The sequence below is a fragment of the Podarcis raffonei genome, chromosome 9, assembly GCF_027172205.1.
Source record: "Podarcis raffonei isolate rPodRaf1 chromosome 9, rPodRaf1.pri, whole genome shotgun sequence".
NCBI lineage: Eukaryota > Metazoa > Chordata > Lepidosauria > Squamata > Lacertidae > Podarcis > Podarcis raffonei.
Window position 1 is genome coordinate 76,025,576 of NC_070610.1, and position 18,837 is coordinate 76,044,412.

Genomic DNA, 18,837 nt, shown 5'->3' on the forward strand with positions numbered 1-18,837 from the left:
ACAGAAATCGATGTCACAGGAGGAAAATACCACTGCAGAAAGACACAGCTCAGAACAATTTATAATCACAAAAACAAGGCACGTCTGAAAATATACATCTCAAGTGTCAAAGGCCAGGGGAGAAAGAGGCGTGTCTTTGGCGTTCTCCGAAAGCTGTATGGTGAGGGCACCAGATGCACCTCTGTGGGGAGGGAGTTTCACAGTTTAGGAGCCACCACATGGAAGACCCTGTCCCACCCCACCCCACCCTGAACCTCTGAGGGTGGAGGAGCTACCAAGAGGGCCCCCTACCAATCTCAGCACCCAAGGTGGTCTGATGGGAAGGAGGTGGTCTTTCAGATATTTGGGTCCTGAGTTGTTTAGGGCTTTGTGAGGACCAAGGAATGAACAGTGCAGCTGTTTTAAAGCAGGTTATATGAGATGTCTATAGAACCCTGTCAGGGAACTGCCATCTGAGACGCAGGAGGTGAAAGGGCTCACGGAGGGTGAGAGAGACCATTCAGCTGAGGAGGGAACCAGCAGGGGGAGAAGTGGAGTTCCAAGGGAAAGTGAGTCGGAGGGAGGGCTCAGAGACACTTCAAGCGAGAACAGTGGGGAGGTTTCAGGACCTCCTATAGGGACACCCACTCCTCGGCGGAAACTGTCACGCCGAGAGTCCAGAAGACGCGTTTCCGTTAAGGAGCTTTTATGCTGGAAGAAGTTCCGTAAACGCCCACTGTCCGATTCAACGAGCGACTGATGGAGCCATGCTTAAGGAGCTCCGTCACAGACAGAGGTTTGTGGACTTAGCCAAACTCTGAGGGACTAGGATTTTACGCACAAGCAGCTCACCATCCCATCACAGCAATTGGACAGTCCCTGAAAGCAGCTTGTGCAGAGAGGCATCATGAGCAACCCAGCCGGAGCCGGGGGAGCAGGAGGAGCTGGAGAGGGTCCAAGCCTGGAAGAAAGGTACAGGGGGTTGGAAGTCCAGCTAGCACTGCAAACGGCGAGGCTAGAAGAAAGGAGGGCGCAGGATGCAGAAAAGGCAAAAGGCGCTACACTAGCAAGAAAGATGCCAGGATTGGTGCAGAAGTTTGGGGGGGACCCCAGGAACTACCAAGCCTTTAGGACAGAGATGCAGTATGCTCTCGAACTGCAGTTTAACGACTTTCCCGATGAGGCATCGCGAGTGGCGTTTGTGATTGGCCATCTCGAAGGGGGGGCGAGAGACTGGGTTAGACCCCTGATGGCAGGGAATAGTGAAATGCTGAAGGACACGAGGAAGTTTTTTCGCGCCATGGATTTGATGTTTTCCAGCGAGATTGAACAGGGACTGGTGCGCAGACAATTGATGGCTTGCAAACAGGGGAGCCGATCGGTTCGTGAGTACTGGACTGAGTTTACAATGTTGATACATAAATTGGGATGGGACCTATCGGCGGAACCCATTCAAATGCTCTTTGAAGAGGTGCTTTCTTCGGCGGTGAAAGACGAACTTTCCCGGGCGCCCAGGGCGGAGTCTATGGACCAGCTGACCAAATCAGCGCTGACCATTGGAGCGCGCCAGGAGGCAAGAGCCTTGGAGAAGCGGGAGGGGAAAGGAGAGCGTTGGAGGGATTTCCGCATTCCAGAGATTCCAGAGCCAAGTTTCCCGCCAGGAGAGCCGATGGAAGTTGGAACAGCGCGCGCGCGCGCAGTTTCAAATCCCAGTGAAGGGAGGAAGAAGGAGGGAAAGAGCGCCAAGAAATGTTATCTCTGCCAGCAGCCAGGTCACTTTGCCAGAGTCTGCCCGCAAAGAAAGGAATGGCAAGGGATGGCGGGAGCTGTTGGGGGGAAGGAGGAGGGAGTCCAGGAGCCAGTAAAAGCCAACGCCTGGCTGCCACCGTCAGGGCACTGCAGCCAGGCCAAGGAGCAGTAAAAGTGCCCACTCCGGAACCTCCAAGACCAGCCCTAGTAATAGAGGTGTTGCTAGAGCTGGCAAACGGATACCCACTAAAGACAAAGGCGCTGTTGGACTCAGGCAGCTCCTGTAATTTTATGAGTAAGGAGTTTGCAGCTGAACACCAGATACAGACACTCCCTTTAAGCAACCCCCTGCAGGTGACCACGATCGATGGGAGGGAGCTGTTGGGAGGAGAAGTTAGCCTACAGACCGTCCCAATGGTTATGAGGGTGGCCAGGCACACCGAAAGGATAGCGTTCAATGTGGCCACCCTGGGAGGGGCTCCCGTCATTTTGGGAATGAGCTGGCTAGCATTGCATGACCCGCTAGTGGGCTGGCATCAGAGAGTGGTCTCCTTTGGGTCAGCACATTGCCTGGAACACTGCAGAGAGGGAAAGGTGCCAGAAGGGGCAAAAGCCTTTCTAGCAGGGACGGAAGTGGCGGACAAAGGGAAGGTGCCCAAACAATACGCTGACCTGAGCAAGGTCTTCAGCGAAAGGGAAGCAGATAAACTACCACCGCATAGAGACTTTGACTGCCAAATTAACCTGGTCCCTGGGGCCCAGCTCCCCGTGGGCAAGCTGTACGCCATGTCAGACAGGGAAATGCAGGAGTTAAGGGAGTTTATTGATAAAAACCTGAAGAGGGGCTTCATCAGAGAGTCCAGAGCGGTGGGGGGGAGCCCAGTGTTTTTTGTGGACAAAAAAAACACGGATAAACCTAGGCTTGTAGTGGACTACCGGCGGCTAAATGCCGTGTCAGAACCAGTGACTTTCCCCATGCCCAGGATTGATGACATTTTGACCAGGGTGAGGAAGGGAAAGATATTCACGAAACTGGACCTGAGAGGGGCATATATCTGATACGAATAAAGAAAGGGGATGAATGGAAAACCACCATGTTCACCCCTTTGGGGGCTTTTGAATATCTCGTTATGCCATTCGGATTGCAATCAGGCTCCGCCTGTTTTAATCGCTCATGAACCATGTCCTGGGACCTTTGCTCTACAAGAATTGCGTGGCCTTCCTCGATGACGTGCTGATATATTCAGAGAATGAGGAGCAGCATGTAAAGGATGTCAGGGAAGTGCTGAGCCAGCTGCAAGCAAACCAGCTGTGGGTGAAATTGGAGAAGTGTCAGTTTCACACCAAGGAGGTGGAATTCCTGGGGTACCGCTTATCAGACAAGGGATTAGCCATGGATCCAGGCAAGGTCCAGGCGGTGCTGGAATGGAAGACACCGAAAACGAAAAAGGATGTGCAAAGGTTCTTAGGGTTTGGGAACTTTTACCGTAAATTCATCAAGAACTTTGCCCACTTAACGGCTCCCATCACGGACTGTCTAAGCAGCAAGAAGAAATTCGTTTGGACGGCGGAGGCGGAGCAAGCATTTGAGGAATTGAAAAGGGCATTCGCTTCGGAAGAACAGCTCCTGCATGTGGATTTACAAAAACCCATGAGAGTGGAAACTGATGCCTCAGACCGGGCGGTGGGGGCGGTGCTGCTTCAGCCAGGGAGCAATAAGTCGGAATGGAGACCGTGTGCCTTCTTTTCGCGTAAGCTGAACAAATCCGAGAGGAACTACACCGTATATGACCGAGAACTACTCGCCATTCACGAAGCGTTCCGGAGATGGAGACACTTACTAATTGGCGCACAGCATAAGGTGCAAGTGTGTACGGACCACAAGAATTTGGAGTATTGGAGAACGGCACGAGTGCTCAACCAACGACAAGTGAGATGGGCCCAGGAGTTCTCCAAATTCCATTTTGAAATCTGCTATGTGCCAGGTCCAGAAAACATCAGAGCGGACGCTCTCTCTCGCAAACCTGAATATTTGGAGGGGGAGGGAGCGCCTGAAGAGAGACATATTATCCCAGAGGATCACTGGGTGTGTGGGGCGGCCTGGGTGGGGCAAAGAGAACTGGTAGAGGGAACGGTAAATGATGAATACGCCCAGGATAAGCTCAGAGGTTTAAGGAGAGAGGGAGAAGACCCCGGAGGTTTTGAAGAAAGAAACGGGGCATTGTATTACAAAGGGGCACTATATATACCCGAAGGGGAATTGAGGGGGGGAGTACTCAAACAGCTGCACGACAATCCCACAGTGGGGCATTTTGGGCAACACAAGACCATGTGGTTGGTGACCAGGGAGTTTTGGTGGCCCAAGGTGAGGGAGGATGTACGGGAGTATGTGAGAAGGTGTGACCAATGCCAGAGAGCCAAAGGAGAAAGGCGGGCACCAGCGGGGTTATTAGAACCGTTACCCACACCAGAACGACCGTGGGAGGCGGTATCGATAGATTTTATGACTGATCTGCCTAAATCCCAGGGGAAAACCGCCATACTAGTCGTAGTAGACCTGTTAACTAAGATGGGTCACTTTGTAGCTTGCTCACATGCAGTCACGGCGGAAGAGACAGCGAAATTGTTTGTAGAACATATTTTTAGGCTGCATGGCGCCCCCTTGAGGGTGGTCTCCGACAGAGGGAAACAGTTCACGTCCAGATTCTGGAGGAAACTTATGAGCTTGTTGCACGTAGAGGTCAACTTTTCGACTGCCAGGCACCCTGAGACCAATGGGCAGGCGGAGAGGGCAAACGGTATCCTCCAACAATACCTGAGGTGTTATGTCAATGACAGAGAGAACGATTGGGTCGAAAAGTTGGCGCTAGCGGAATTTGCTTACAATAATGCAGAGAATGTGTCCACCGGGATGAGCCCCTTTTTGGCTAATTATGGGTACCACCCCAGGGCGTTTCCAGGGGGAGGAGGGGAGAGATGGAGTGTCCCGGCCGCTGAACATTTTGTAGAAGAAATGGAAGCGATCCATCGTCAACTCCAACTCAACTTAGAAAGGGCCAAAGAAGAATATAAGAGGCAGGCAGACAAGAGCAGAAGGGAAGGTGAAACCATTAGGGTGGGGAGTCAGGTCTGGCTATCAACCCAAGGGTTGCCGTTCAAGGGGGGTTGCAAGAAATTGAGACCCAAAAGATTGGGACCATTTGAGGTCATCCAACAGGTCAACCCAGTGGCTTTCAGACTCCGGTTACCGAACCACATGAAACTGCACCCAGTATTCCACAGGTCATTACTGTCACCATATAGGGGGGAAGGTGAAGGGGTATCCACACGGGGGCCAGCCATAGAAGAAAGGGAAAGCAGCAACCATGTGGCGGAAATCATCGACTCCAGGTGGAAGGGTAATCAGGTGGAGTATTTGGTCGCGTGGGAAGAGGAACCGGAGTCGGAAAACACCTGGGTGACGGCAGAGGAGGTCCGTGACGAAGTCTTGATCGAAACGTTCCACCAAAGGTTCCCCAGGAAACCTCAGCCAGTAGCGAGGTTCCGGAGGGAGTACTTTGGCACCACCGACGATGAGGAGGAACTGGAAGGATTCAGGGAATCGGAGTTGGAAGGAGGAACAGACTCCGATGAGGAGGAGTACTTGGAAACCGGAAACAGCAAGAGGTGGAGGGAAGTGTTCGAAACTTCGGAAGATGAGGGAGGTTCCTTCAGGGGTTTTGCTCCCTCGCCTCCCGCAGAGGAGGGGAGGGAAGGGGGTGAAGGGGGCCCTGGAGGGGAGGTGGATGTCAGGGAACTGCCATCTGAGACGCAGGAGGTGAAAGGGCTCACGGAGGGTGAGAGAGACCATTCAGCTGAGGAGGGGACCAGCAGGGGGAGAAGTGGAGTTCCAAGGGAAAGTGAGTCGGAGGGAGGGCTCAGAGACACTTCAAGCGGGAGCAGCGGGGAGATTTCAGGACCTCCTGTAGGGACACCCACTCCTCGGCGGAAACTGTCACGCCGAGAGTCCAGAAGACGCGTTTCCGTTAAGGAGCTTTTATGCTGGAAGAAGTTCCGTAAACGCCCACTGTCCGATTCAACGAGCGACTGATGGAGCCATGCTTAAGGAGCTCCGTCACAGACAGAGGTTTGTGGACTTAGCCAAACTCTGAGGGACTAGGATTTTACGCACAAGCAGCTCACCATCCCATCACAAACCCCAACCAGCAATCTGGCTGCTGCCTTTTGGACCAGTTGAAGTCATCTTCAAGGACAGCCCCCAAGTCATCTCTGTCCAAAAGGAGCCGTAACTAGTGAAAAAGGCGGCAGAAAAATGGGATGGTTATAGAAGATATGTTCAAAAATACAATAATAGTTTTGACTCCGTGCTAGCATTCGAGTGATAAAGGAACTAAAAGGAGGTGGACAACAATTAAGAATTTATTATGTTTTCAGAATGTACTGGAAAATTTATATAGAAAGGTTAATTGTTTTGTGTACATTTGATTGTAAGATAAAATATATGCAAAGGGACTTGACAGGAAGTCAAAGTTGAAGAAAAGATTTTGGAAAATAAAAGGGGAAAATATTTACTTTCATTATTATCATTTTGTGTGTGGGTGTGTGGGTGTCTGCACATATGTGTGTTTTTGTATGGAACGTTTGGGAGGAAATAAGATGGTAAATAACAAATAACAAAGTAAATATTGATGTATGTAATTTTTATTTCTTAATTATATTTAGTGGTAGTATGGTTGTATTGTTTTTTGTAACATAAAATCATTCAATAAGAATTATTTAAAAAAAAGAAAAGAAAAAGGCAACTCCTCATCACTGAGGCCACTTGAACCCCCTGAGACAGTGTTGAATCCAGCAGCACCCCCTGCTCCTTCCATGTGAATGCAACCTCCCAGGTGTGAAAACCTGGGACGCATAACACCTCTGCCTTTGGAGGAATAGGGCTTAGTTCGTTGGCGCACACTGAAATCATCAGAGCATCCATGCACTCAACCTCCTCTCCTGATTCAGATGGAGCAGAGCGACCGAATTGGGAGTCAACTGCAGATTGGTGGCACATCACTCCAGATCTGATGGCAGATCTCAGAGGCTTCACATAAATGCTAAACGGCATGGGGGACAAGGTGGAACCCTGTGGACACTGCAGGACACCTCCCATGGTGCCGAACAGTCGCCTCCCATGACTCCTTTCTGGAAATGGACCTGGAAGTAGGAGTGGAACCATCAAGGTGGAGAGCCACCAACCCACTCCTTCCATGTGACATATCTTAAGGGCTGTCACATAGAAGAAGGAGCATGCTTGTTCTCTCCTGCTCTGGAGGGTAGAACTCGAACCATTAGCTTCAAGAAAGGAGATTCTGACTAAATAGCTGGGGAAACTTTTTGACAGTAAGAGCTGTTCAGCAGTGGAACAGACTCTCACAAGAGGTGGTGGGTTCGCCTTCCTTGCAGAGGGTGGATCAGCCATGGACGCTTTAGCTGAGATTCCTGCATCGCAGGGGGTTGGACTAGATGACCATTGGGTCCCTTCCAACTCTAAGATTCTGCGATCTTCACTGAGATGCCCCAGAAGGAAACTGTGGTCAATAGTACTGAAAGCCACGGAGAGATCAAGGCGAATGAAAGGCACCTTTAACATGAGATCTGCAGCCTCCCCGATGCTTGCTTATATCATGGAAAGTTGAAACCTTGACGATGTCTTCAGTTATTCAGTTATTTGTCAGTCTCCCCACTGAACTTTCCTTTATAGAAGCAATGTGCAGGTTTGGGTAGAATTGATCAATGTACGACATCACCTTGCCAACAAAGGTCCGTATAGTTAAAGCTATGGTTTTCCCAGTAGTGATGTATGGAAGTGAGAGCTGGATCATAAAGAAGGCTGATCGCCGAAGAATTGATGCTTTTGAATTATGGTGCTGGGGAGACTCTTAAGAGGATCTGTCCTTCCCATGGACCTCTCCATCAAACCTCTCCATTCTGAAGGAAATCAGCCCTGAGTGCTCACTGGAAGGACAGATCCTGAAGCTGAGGCTCCAAGACTTTGGCCACCTCATGAGAAGAGAAGACTCCCTGGAAAAGACCCTGATGTGGGGAAAGATGGAGGGCACAAGGAGAAGGGGACGACAGAGGACAAGATGGTTGGACGGTGTTCTCGAAGCTACCAGCATGAGTTTGACCAAACTGCGGGAGGCAGTGGAAGACAGGAGTGCCTGGCATGCTCTGGTCTGTGGGGTCACGAAGCGCCGGACACGACTAAACAACAACAACACTAAACTGAAAACTATGGAGAGACCTGGTCTGAATAGAGATATTGGATTATTGTCTCATTGCATATGCTAAAGCTATTTTTGGTCATCTGCATACTATCCCTTGCTTTTTCCTGTAGTTGTTAACAGTTGTCAACAGGTTTACCATACCCATTGAGTCAATCACCCATCTCCTACTAGACACGACTAAACGACTAAACAACAACAACAGTATTACTACAAATTAATGCAACTCTTAACGCTAGAACTTGTTGACCTCCAATAAACCTGAATCCTGGAAGATTTAAGGCAGATAAAACAAAAGTCCTTCAGAGTGGGGTGGAGTGAAGGAATAAATGAAAAAAACATGGTTCCAGAATTGAAATATTAATAGAGAATGGGTAAAACGTGCAGCGGTAAGCAAGAAAATAATAATAGAATCGATTGAATAATTATTAAATTATAACAACACAACAAGATGGAAGAAGTAAAATATTGAGATCACACATGGGTGAAGGGGAGTGGGGGGGTATATGGAAACCTATAATATCATTTATAATATAATTTGTTAATTGCATTGTATTTACATATAGCAAAGGGAAGCCTGGAGCAATTAGATATATTTTAATTTAGGTAATCTATGTAATAGGCTTATGTAAGAAAATGAATATGGATTTTGAATTTGATGTTTGTAAATTTTTTTGGTTTTGAAATAAAAATTTAAAAAAAGAAAAAAAAGTTCTTCACGCAGCACCGAGTTAAACTGTGGAACTCTCTCCCACAGTAGGCAGTGATGTCCACTGAAGTGCTGTTGGGTTCCCACGAGGCAAGACACAGCAATAACAGCAAGAACTTTATTGAATTAACAGAACTAGACAACAGGGGCAAAGCAACTGCTTATATACATTTCTGAAGGCCTGGGCCACTCCCACTCCGAACGTGATTGGCTGTCAAAACTTCCAAGCTGCAAATCATAACTCAGAGTTTCAGGGCCAATGGCAGAGACCCAAATCCTGAAATGTTCTGTGATTGGATATCATGTACCGAATCGGGACATAGGGGCTGAGAATCCTTTGTTGTTGTTGTTTAGTCATTTAGTCGTGTCCGACTCTTCGTGACCCCATGGACCAGAGCACGCCAGGCACTCCTGTCTTCCACTGCTTCCCGCAGTTTGGTCAAACTCATGCTGGTAGCTTCGAGAACACTGTCCCACCATCTTGTCCTCTCTTGTCCCCTTCTCCTTGTGCCCTCCATCTTTCCCAATATCAGGGTCTTTTCCAGGGAGTCTTCTCTTCTCATGAGGTGGCCAAAGTCTTGGAGCCTCAGCTTCACGATCTTAGTCCAGACTGAAGCTCAGGCAAACAGAGACATCTCAATACATAACAGCCGCCAGTGTTCAGGCGATCCTTAAAGCATCCAACTGATGTTAGACGAACGGAGCTTTCTGGACAGTCTTCAAAGGCAGCCCCACGTAACCTACATTGCAGTAGTCTAACCTGAAGGTCATCTGAACATGGGCCCAGGAGGGGTTACAGCCTGCGCACCAGGCTTGCCAGGGAAATGAGGTCTGAGAGGCTTTCTCAGTGGGGAAGCTGCATGTGTCTTTTCTTTTTTAAAAAAAGCCTTATTGTTGGATTGATTTCACAGCTTTCTCTTTGATAATTTTCCATGAGAGTGCTTCTTCAGCCTTCTATTTTATCTCTCCCCTCTCACAAAACCAGGGGCAGAGCTATTTTGAACAATAAGCAATTTACCATCCTCTGTTTTCCGAAGCAGTAAAAATTGTGCAGTTCCTTAAAAAATATATTAAAAAAACCGGGGGAAAGAAGGAGAGGGGGGGAATCTATAATTGCTCAAATAAATGCATATTGCTGGAGTACGCTACTGCCATAGCGAGGAGAAAAGATATGTGGAAAGCAGGGAGAAACTCAGCGTGGTTGTAAATCAACATGCTTTTAATGGTTATATCAACAAATCACTATGCACATTTCCTTGGGGGTGGGAGCCGGATGGTTGGGAAACTGAGGCACCCGTGGGGAAAAACGGATTAAAATCAATGATTGCAAATGAAGGCTTTCTGCTTGGTGATCTAAATAATGACGGCTGGGTTTGGTTTCAATCAATTCTCCCTGCCCAGCAGCTGATTGTTGATGTACTTCCTTGGTACTCCCATTCGCCTCTTGCCACTGGGACAGCCTCAACACTGCTCAGTTTCCTCCGAAACTCAATTCCCTCTGACCATTTCTCCAAGGAGCTCAAATTGGCGCAAACAGTTCTGTCTCCTCTCCTTTCTATCCTCAGGGAGGTTGGGCTAAGAGTGAGTGACTGGCCCAAGGCTGCCCAGCAATCTTCGTGGCTGAGTGGGGATTTGAACCCTGGTTTCCCAGCCCCTAGTCCAGCGCTCTAACCATTAGGCAACACTGTCCCTCTTGTAGTCCAGGGACAGGGAGCATATGGTTCACTGGGTGTTGTGGGACTTCCGACACTCATCAGTCCCAGGCCAGCAGAGCTAATGGTCAGGGATGGTGGCAATTGTAGTGCAAGGGGTGGGGAACCTCTGCCCCAGACACCTAATGTGGACCTCCCCAGGTCTCTCTTTGACTGGCCCTTGGATATCTGCAGAAGCCACACCCCTTCCATAGGCCACACCCCTCTTTGGCCCTGCCCCAAACCCTCACCAAATGATTTTGCGTGTTCTTGAGCTTGCTTCTTCCAAGCAAGCGGAGACTGCGCCTGTGTACGCCGCCTCTGCTCTTTTCATGCCTCTTCTGGTCCTGGGAGACCAGTGGGGAGGGGAGCTTGTTGCAGTAGGAGGGGGAGACACCTGTGACTCTTCACCAGCCAAATTCAGCTCTGCCTCTTGGCCTCCCCCGCCCCCTGTTTCAGCTTGCTTGAATGAAGAGGGTGGTACACAGAACCCTCTGGACAAGCATAGCCTACTGTACAAAGGTACGAAATGTAACCTGCAATCCACTCTTACCTCTGGCCCTGTGCATTGTGGGCATACAGACCCTAAAAGGTTGCCCAGGAGGGAATGTGGCTCCCGATCTGAAGATGGCTCCCTTCCTTTACCCTCAGACCCACACCATATATTTAAAGTACATCCATCACACATGTCAGAAGCGAGCTGGTAGTAAATCACACTGTTCAGAGCTGGAGTTAACTCTTTATTAGCAAAAACTTCGCAGACTTGGCTGAGTGTCAGGCCTAATGAGCACAGCAGGTCTTGCCCCAGTAGGTCTTGCCCTATGGATCAGTTGCTGAGATGGAAAGTCGCCGCCTCCCCACAGCCATCTAAGTTTGCTCCTCTCCAGGGTTTCCCCCAAGCGATTGGAGACTGCGTGCCTGCAGCCAACCAACCTCTCCTCTGCCCTTTTCATGCCTCTTCTTGGTTCTGGGAGCCTGTCGCAGCAGGAGGGGGACTCTGCACCAGTCAGACTCATCTCTGCCTCTCTCCTCTCTCCTCTCCTGCTTCAGCCTCTGCCTCTGATTTGGGACTGCTTTCTGCCACAGACTCTCCCAGCTCACCAAGCCCTGTTGCCCTTTCAGCTTCTGACACCTCCTCTTCTCAGTCTTCTCCCTCTGACCATTCATCATTGTCCCACCCCCACCCTTGGCTCTGAGCCTTCCCCTTGGTGGTTCCCTAGCTGGTTCCCTCCCACCATTCCTTTGCATCCAACCAGTCCATGACCGCACATTTCATAGAACTGCAGATTTGGAAGGGACCTGCAAAGGTCCTCTAGACTAACCCCTTGTGATGCATGTGGTTTCCCCAAAAGAATCCTGGGAACCGTAGCTCTGTGAGGGGGTGGGAAGCTACAGTTCCCAGGATACATTGATGGAAGGATACGTTGTGCTTTAAATGTGCATTGAATGTGCTTTAAACGTCTAGTATGGATCTGTCCTTCACTGCTTTGCTGACCTTGCTGCGGGTTTGCTCGCTCGGCTGGTTGCTCAACTCACAGCCTTAAAGTCTCCCCACCCTGACTTCACCCCCTTCCATCTCCTTCCGTTTACTTCATTGGACGGCGCATGTGCCCACATCCATTTGCGCCTCTGCGCCTTTGCAATCCACGCACACACACCACAACATCTTCTCCTTGTGGGCTGCCCTTTGTAGTGGAGCTCTGCGATAATGACACACAAGCCTGGCAGATAACTCCCCGCAGAAGACATCAAGCTAATTATATTCAATCAGTCGCTCCCCCTTTCATCTGCTCCAAGGACCGTAAAATGTGCCAGTGTAGCCACTCATCTCACTGGGTGTTATGGAGGTAAATAGTTTTTTCAGCAAGTTTTTAATATACGAAAAACAAAAGAGCCTGGTGTGTGCGCTTTGACATTTATATGGTCTGTAGAGGCAGTTTACATAAGCCGCGGCGATCCTGAGAGCCAGGAGGGGTCTACTCTGCAGGAAGGGAACCAAAAAATCCCCGCAGATTTGCATGCATTTGTCCTCCTATAATTATTTACCTCTGTTCCTAGCTGTGGGGGAGGGCCACTCACTGAAAATGATTGGCGGCAGGCTGGGGCCAGACAAAAGATAGTCTTTTCTTTACACCTGTAATTCTCGGATTGAATTATCTGCTGTAAGATTCAGCAATGGCTCCTGGATTTGAGGGCTTCCCAAAAGTGGCCGTCAGACTTTTGGTGAAGTCTATCTGCAGCTGGTAGGGATGCGGTTGGTGCTGTGGGTTAAACCACTGAGCCTAGGACTTGCCGATCAGAAGGTTGGCGGTTCGAATCCCCGTGACGGGGTGAGCTCCTGCTGCTCAGTCCCTGCCAACCTAGCAGTTCGAAAGCACGTCAAAGTGCAAGTAGATAAATAGGTACCACTCCAGCGGGAAGGTGAACGGCATTTCCGTGCGCTGCTCTGGTTTGCCAGAAGCGGCTTAGTCATGCTGGCCACATGACCCGGAAGCTGTACGCCGGCTCCCTCGGCCAGTAAAGCGAGATGAGCGCTGCAACCCCAGAGTTGGCACGACTGGACCTAATGGTCTGGGGTCCCTTTACCTTTTACCTTTATCTGCAGCTGTTAGCGACAAGATGCACACAGACAGTTCACCTTTTGGAACAGGGATAGGAAACCCTTTCCCTCAGCCTGCAGGATGCATTCCCTCCTGGACAAAGTCCCTGGGAACCATGTGCCAGGGGCGGCTAGAGACAGAAACAAAAATGGACACAGTACTGGCAATTTCCCGCTTGTGTGCAAACGCACATGTACACAGCTCTGGGAACCTGGAAGTGGAACCCAGGAGTGGGAAGCACCCTGGAGAGTCCTTGCGACTCATGAGGAGACCCTCCCCAGAGCCAGAGAGGATGTATGGGGAAGGTCTCTTCATGAGCTGAAGGCTCAGTGGGGCTTGGTTGAGGCTGCCCAGTTGATACACGGGGAAGTGACTGCTGAGATACCTCACACACCAGCTGTTAGGCGGGGAGGCTGAGCAGCCTCAACAAAGCCCCGCTGCCCCTCTGGCTTGCAAGGGCCCAGGCTATCTGAAAGGCTGTATTCCCTCACATGAATCTGCCTGGGTTTTTAGATCTTTAGGGGAAGCCCTTCTTTCAGTCCCACCCACCCCCACAGGCACAGTCGGTGGGGACTCAGGAAAGGACCTTCTTGGTGGTGGCTCCCAGACAAGTTTGGTTCTTCCTCCTTAGAGAGGCCAGACTGGCTCCCTCCTTGTTGCCCTTCCACCGGCAGCTGAAGGCCTTCTTGTTCCAGCAGGCTTCAGGGAACTGACTGCTTTTAATGGAAGGGCTGGTAATTATTTGTACGTTGTAAACACACACACACACACACACACACACACACACACACACAGTAAAGGAAAAGGTACCCCTGACCGTTAGGTCCAGTCACAGATGACTCTGGGGTTGCGGTGCTCATCTTGCTCTTTAGGCTGAGGGAGCCGGAGTTTGTCCGCAGACAGCTTCTGGGTCATGTGGCCAGCATGACTAAGCTGCTTCTGGCAAAACCAGAGCAGCGCACGGAAACACGTTTACCTTCCCACCAGACCTGTACCTATTTATCTACTTGCACTTTTATCTACTTATTTATCTACTGTTTTGTCTATGTTTTTAGCGATTCTTGTTTATATCTGTAAGCCACCTTGAATTCCATCAGAGAAAAGGTGGGGTATAAATAAATTAAAAATAGTAATAGTAATAGGGTTGCCAAATTTCAAAAAGTGGAAATATGGACACAGAAGTTTGCAAAATCTCTCTCTCTCTCACACACACACACACAGTTTTTGAGCTTTTTTTGGGGGGGGGGGATTTGCCAAAATATAGACTTCTGACAAGGGTTGCATTACACCCGGATTTTCCTAGACATTTCAGCCATTTTCATCTGGGCCCTGCTTCCAAATGCCACATTCCGGCTATGTGCGGGAGATTCAGGGTTTTTGGCAACCCTCAACAGTAAAACAACAACAACAACAACAGGGATGGAGGCATAATTAGAGGAAAACAGCAGTTTTAAACAACAGCTGACGTTTGAGCAAAGCAGGGATGGGGAGACCCTGAGGGGGTTGTTGTTTTAAAAATGTAAACCACCTCATTTTTAACAAGGAGAAATAGCACCGCAACATAACATTTCATAGGAAACTGCAGGATGGATGTGGCTTGTGCCTAATATTGTGTAGCTACCACTTCCCAAAAGAGCTTTGGGATCATGCTGGATGCAAAGGGAGTGGGAGGGTGTGCACAACCTCAGTCCAGAGGGGAAGACCCCTTCCCCCAATATGCATCCTCTTGCTCGGATGAGGACAATTGCCTATGTAATGACGGCGGCCACTTTTTGTCCTCAGACAATTTCACTGGTGCTTGCAAATGTGCGGGTTCCCGAAATGCAATCTTTGCTTTTATTCGGCGTTGAGTAAATAATACGCTCCACAAATTCCCAGGACAAGGGCTTTGATAATTGATTGTATAAATGGCTTCTTGGAAGCCTTTACGGCCTCTGGAGGGTTCGCGCCTCTGAAAGACGAGGCTTTGCAAACAAGCCGGCATTGTCTCAGCTCCCTTCCTCTGATACTCATCCATCAATCCTACGTTTGGGGGACAAGGCGGAGGGCAATTTCTAAGAGAAACAACTCCTGGAGACCCAGTTCTCATGCCGGAGAAAGATTGGGAGGAATCGCAGGAGGCCAAAGAGGAGCCGGCTGCAGAATAGTTTTTAATAAGAGAAGCCGTCAAAAGGGGGATGCGCTAGGATGCCAGAAGAAAGGGCATCTTGGCGGATATTATTTTTTGTTGCCATCAGGTTGCGGGTCCACGTTGGGGGCAGGAATCTGGCATCAGTCTCTCGGAACTGCTCTCGGCTTCATTCGACCACCATGAATCACGTTTGCTGGGCTGCGCCGCTGTTCTCCCAGTCCAGGGAGACCAGATTGGCTGCAGCGTCCTGCTGTGTGTCTGCCCACCAATTGCCTTTCAAGCTTCAAGGCTTCGCGATGGGGTCGTGTTGGTGCAGTTGCAGCGAACACGATGGGGGCAAGGAGCTCAGGGGTTGGTCAAGCGCTCTGTACACAAAGTCACCTCCTGCGTTTGACCTCCGGGTAGGACTGGGAAAGGCTCTCCGCCTGAAACCTTGGAGAGCTGCTGCCAGTCAGAGTAGGCAATGCTAGAGAAGATGGACTGTTAGTCTGACTGTATAAGGCTGCTTCCTATGTATTCCTAACTCATTATGACAGCCCCCATAGGCAAGGTCTCTGCAGCCACAGCATGTGCTGTGATTCTCTAGCGGTTTGACTGCACCCTCGGAGGTGCACTCCATTGTCTCTCAAGACAGACAGATGTCAACAAATAGCCAAGGAGAGTCCCCAAATGCAGGCAGCTGTGTGTGTGGTTTTGTGTGGGTGTGTGTATGTATGGAAGTAATATGCCTGTTGTCTTTGTCCATGGAGTTTTCTTGGCAGGGATACTGGAGTGGCTTGCCAGTTCCTGCTCCAGGTGGATCACGTTTGGTCAAAACTCTCCACTATGACCTGTCCATCTTGGGTGGCCCTGCATGGCATAGCTCATAGCTTCTCTGAGTTATTCAAGCCCCTTCACCATGGCAAGGCAGTGATCCATGAAGGAGATAATTTTTGAATTATGGTGCTGGAGGAGACTCTTGAGAGTTCCATGGACTGCAAGAAGATCAAACCTATCCATTCTGAAGGAAATCAGCCCCGAGTGCTCACTGGAAGGACAGATCCTGAAGCTGAGGCTCCAATCCTTTGGCCACCTCATGAGAAGAGAAGACTCTCTGGAAAAGACCCTGATGTTGGGAAAGATGGAGGGCACAAGGAGAAGGGGACGACAGAGGACAAGATGGTGGGACAGTGTTCTCGAAGCTACCAGCATGAGTTTGACCAAACTGAGGGAGGCAGTGGAAGACAGGAGTGCCTGGTGTGCTCTGGTCCAGGGGGTCACGAAGAGTTGGACATGACTAAACGACCAAACAACAACATGTATGGAAGTAATAGTACCAGGGCGGAGGAAGGAGGGTGCGGTCTGCCCCCGGTGTCACCACTGAGGGGGGGTGACAAAATGCTGGCCGGCGCTCACCGCAGGGCCTGCAGTGCCCCCGAGCCATGCCTCTCTCCTGGGAGTGACCCAAATGGTCTGCTCACTGCCTCCCCCTCAGCTGTAGGGCGTCTGAGTGGGAGGAGGCAGGCAGACTCCTTGGAGGCCCCACGGAGCCGCCCAACTGGCTTGCTCCGCTGCTGAATAGTACCCTCTAGTTTGCCCTGTCCAGACCCCACCTGGAGTCCTGTGTTCAGTTATGGGCACCACGATTTAAGGATGATATTGACAAGTTGGAACATGCGCAGAAGAGGGAGTCTGGAAGCCAAGCCTTATGAGGAACGGTTGAGGGAAATGGGGCTGCTTAGTCTGGAGAAGAGAAGACAGAGAGGTGATAGCCATCTTCAAATATCTGAAGGGCTTTCACATGGAAGATGAAGCAAGCTTGTTTTCTCCTGCTCTATAGCTTAGGACACAAAGCAATGGATTCAAGTTACAAGGAAGCAGATTCTCACAAAACTTCAGGAAGAACTTTCTGACAGTAAGAGCTGTTCGGCAGTGGAATGGACTCCCTTGAAACACTGTGAACTCTCCTTCGTTGGAGGGCTTTAAGCAGATGTTGGAGGGCCATTTGTCAGGGATTCTTCAGCGGAGATTCCTTCATTGCAGAGGGTTGGACTAGATGAACCTTGGGATTCCTTCCAATGCTACAATTCTATGATTCTATGAACCAAGAGAAGTTGAGAAGGCTGGCCTTTAAGCACCCGAGACTGGCATGCTCACTGATGTTTTTGAGGGCAGTTTTCCCTTTTCCCTTAAAATAATAATAATTATGCACTGTGTCTGTGTGCGAAGTGGGAAGACTTCACTTGTAACAAGCACCAACAACGGGCAGCTCTCAGGAGCGTGAGAGAGAGAGTCTCCGCCACTTCCTGCACTCACAGGAATGTCCAGCTGAAAACATCGTGGGGCTTTCAGAAACTGCTGGCACCTGAGCGAGCTGCAGGATTCAGTCCACCAGATTTCTAGAAGGGCAGCCACAAAACCCCTCAGCCCCCACAAAAGGTAGGAAAACACAACAATGACAACACAACCTGCCGCCCCCATCTATGAGAGTCGCACCAACATTTTCTCTCTCTTTTGCTGATTTTCAAATGCAATCTCTTTCCTAATTAATTGTTGGAGAATAGTTAGAAAGGGAAACGCACCGCAGAGCACATTTTTGATGCAGTACCTGCTCAGAGTCTGGCAATCCAACTCTTTTCACATGTTTGGCGATGTTTGGGTGCCAAAGACGGGTCTTTCTACCACCTAAGCAATCTTCCTCTCTCTCTCTCCCTCTCTTTCTCTCTCCACCTCCCTCACATCGTAATTCATCCCCACTTTTTTCTTTCGCGGCCTCCCTACCTTTTCTTCCAGCCCCCAGTGGTGTTTTATTAATCCATCTATTTCCCAGCCTACGCTTGGGTGCCCTTGTTTTACTCCCGGTTTAATTTCCACGGAGCATAAAACACTCAGAGCCTTGACAAGGCAAGAGTTATGACTCCCAGAGTTAACGCTTTTATGAGGTCCCTTTAAAAACTCAATACTTGCCAAAAATTAGTGGCTTGGAGGAATAAAAAACAGTCCAAGGCTGTAATGCTCTAATTATCACACTTAAGAGCCCATTATAACAATTTTTGTACATGGGTGCGCCCTCGCTGGTCACACCAGGAGCGGAAATCATAACATTGGGAAGGTAGAGTCAATCTTCTGCAAGTCCTGCTAGATGGACGAGGAAACTGAATATGTGGGTAGAAACAGAATATGTGGGGGCTCTGATTCTGTGCCCTCGTATTCCTAATCAGAAAACCAAGCCTCGAGATCCATGCACGGTGCTTTGCAAGCCCCAACTATCGGCTGATAGTCCGTGCAGGCACAAACTGGTCACCTGACCATGTCAGGCGATTGACAGATGGATGATCCCACCCACCAGTCAAACTTGGGCCATGGGAGATTGCGAATTTATGTGTCCCCACAACCCAGGTTGTATGACTCACTCTGAGAAACCTTGCTAGTTCTGTTGACATTGTGTCTGCTCATCTCAACGTTCCTGGGGTGTTTCTGTTCACCAGGAATGTCCAAATTCACTGTGAAGTTTCACTTTAGGTATACAGGTCAGTGGCATTCTCAATCCTGGGGTCCCAAGCTTTGCATAATCCCTAGGGAGTTTCTTCACCAGTTTCTGTGTCCCTAGTAGGACACCCCCTGTTGAGAAATTAGTGTCCCCCACAAACAGCCTGTAATGTGAGTTTTTTAGGGGGTGGCATGCTAGATACAGTGGTACCTCGGGTTAAGTACTTAATTCGTTCCGGAG

General features: G+C 49.7%; 1 protein-coding gene across 2 annotated transcripts in view; it reads right to left on the minus strand.

The window, feature by feature from the left end:
* GFRA4 (GDNF family receptor alpha 4) overlaps positions 1 to 18,837 on the minus strand; it is a 143,271-nt gene that overhangs the window by 22,028 nt on the left and 102,406 nt on the right. The window lies entirely within an intron of this gene.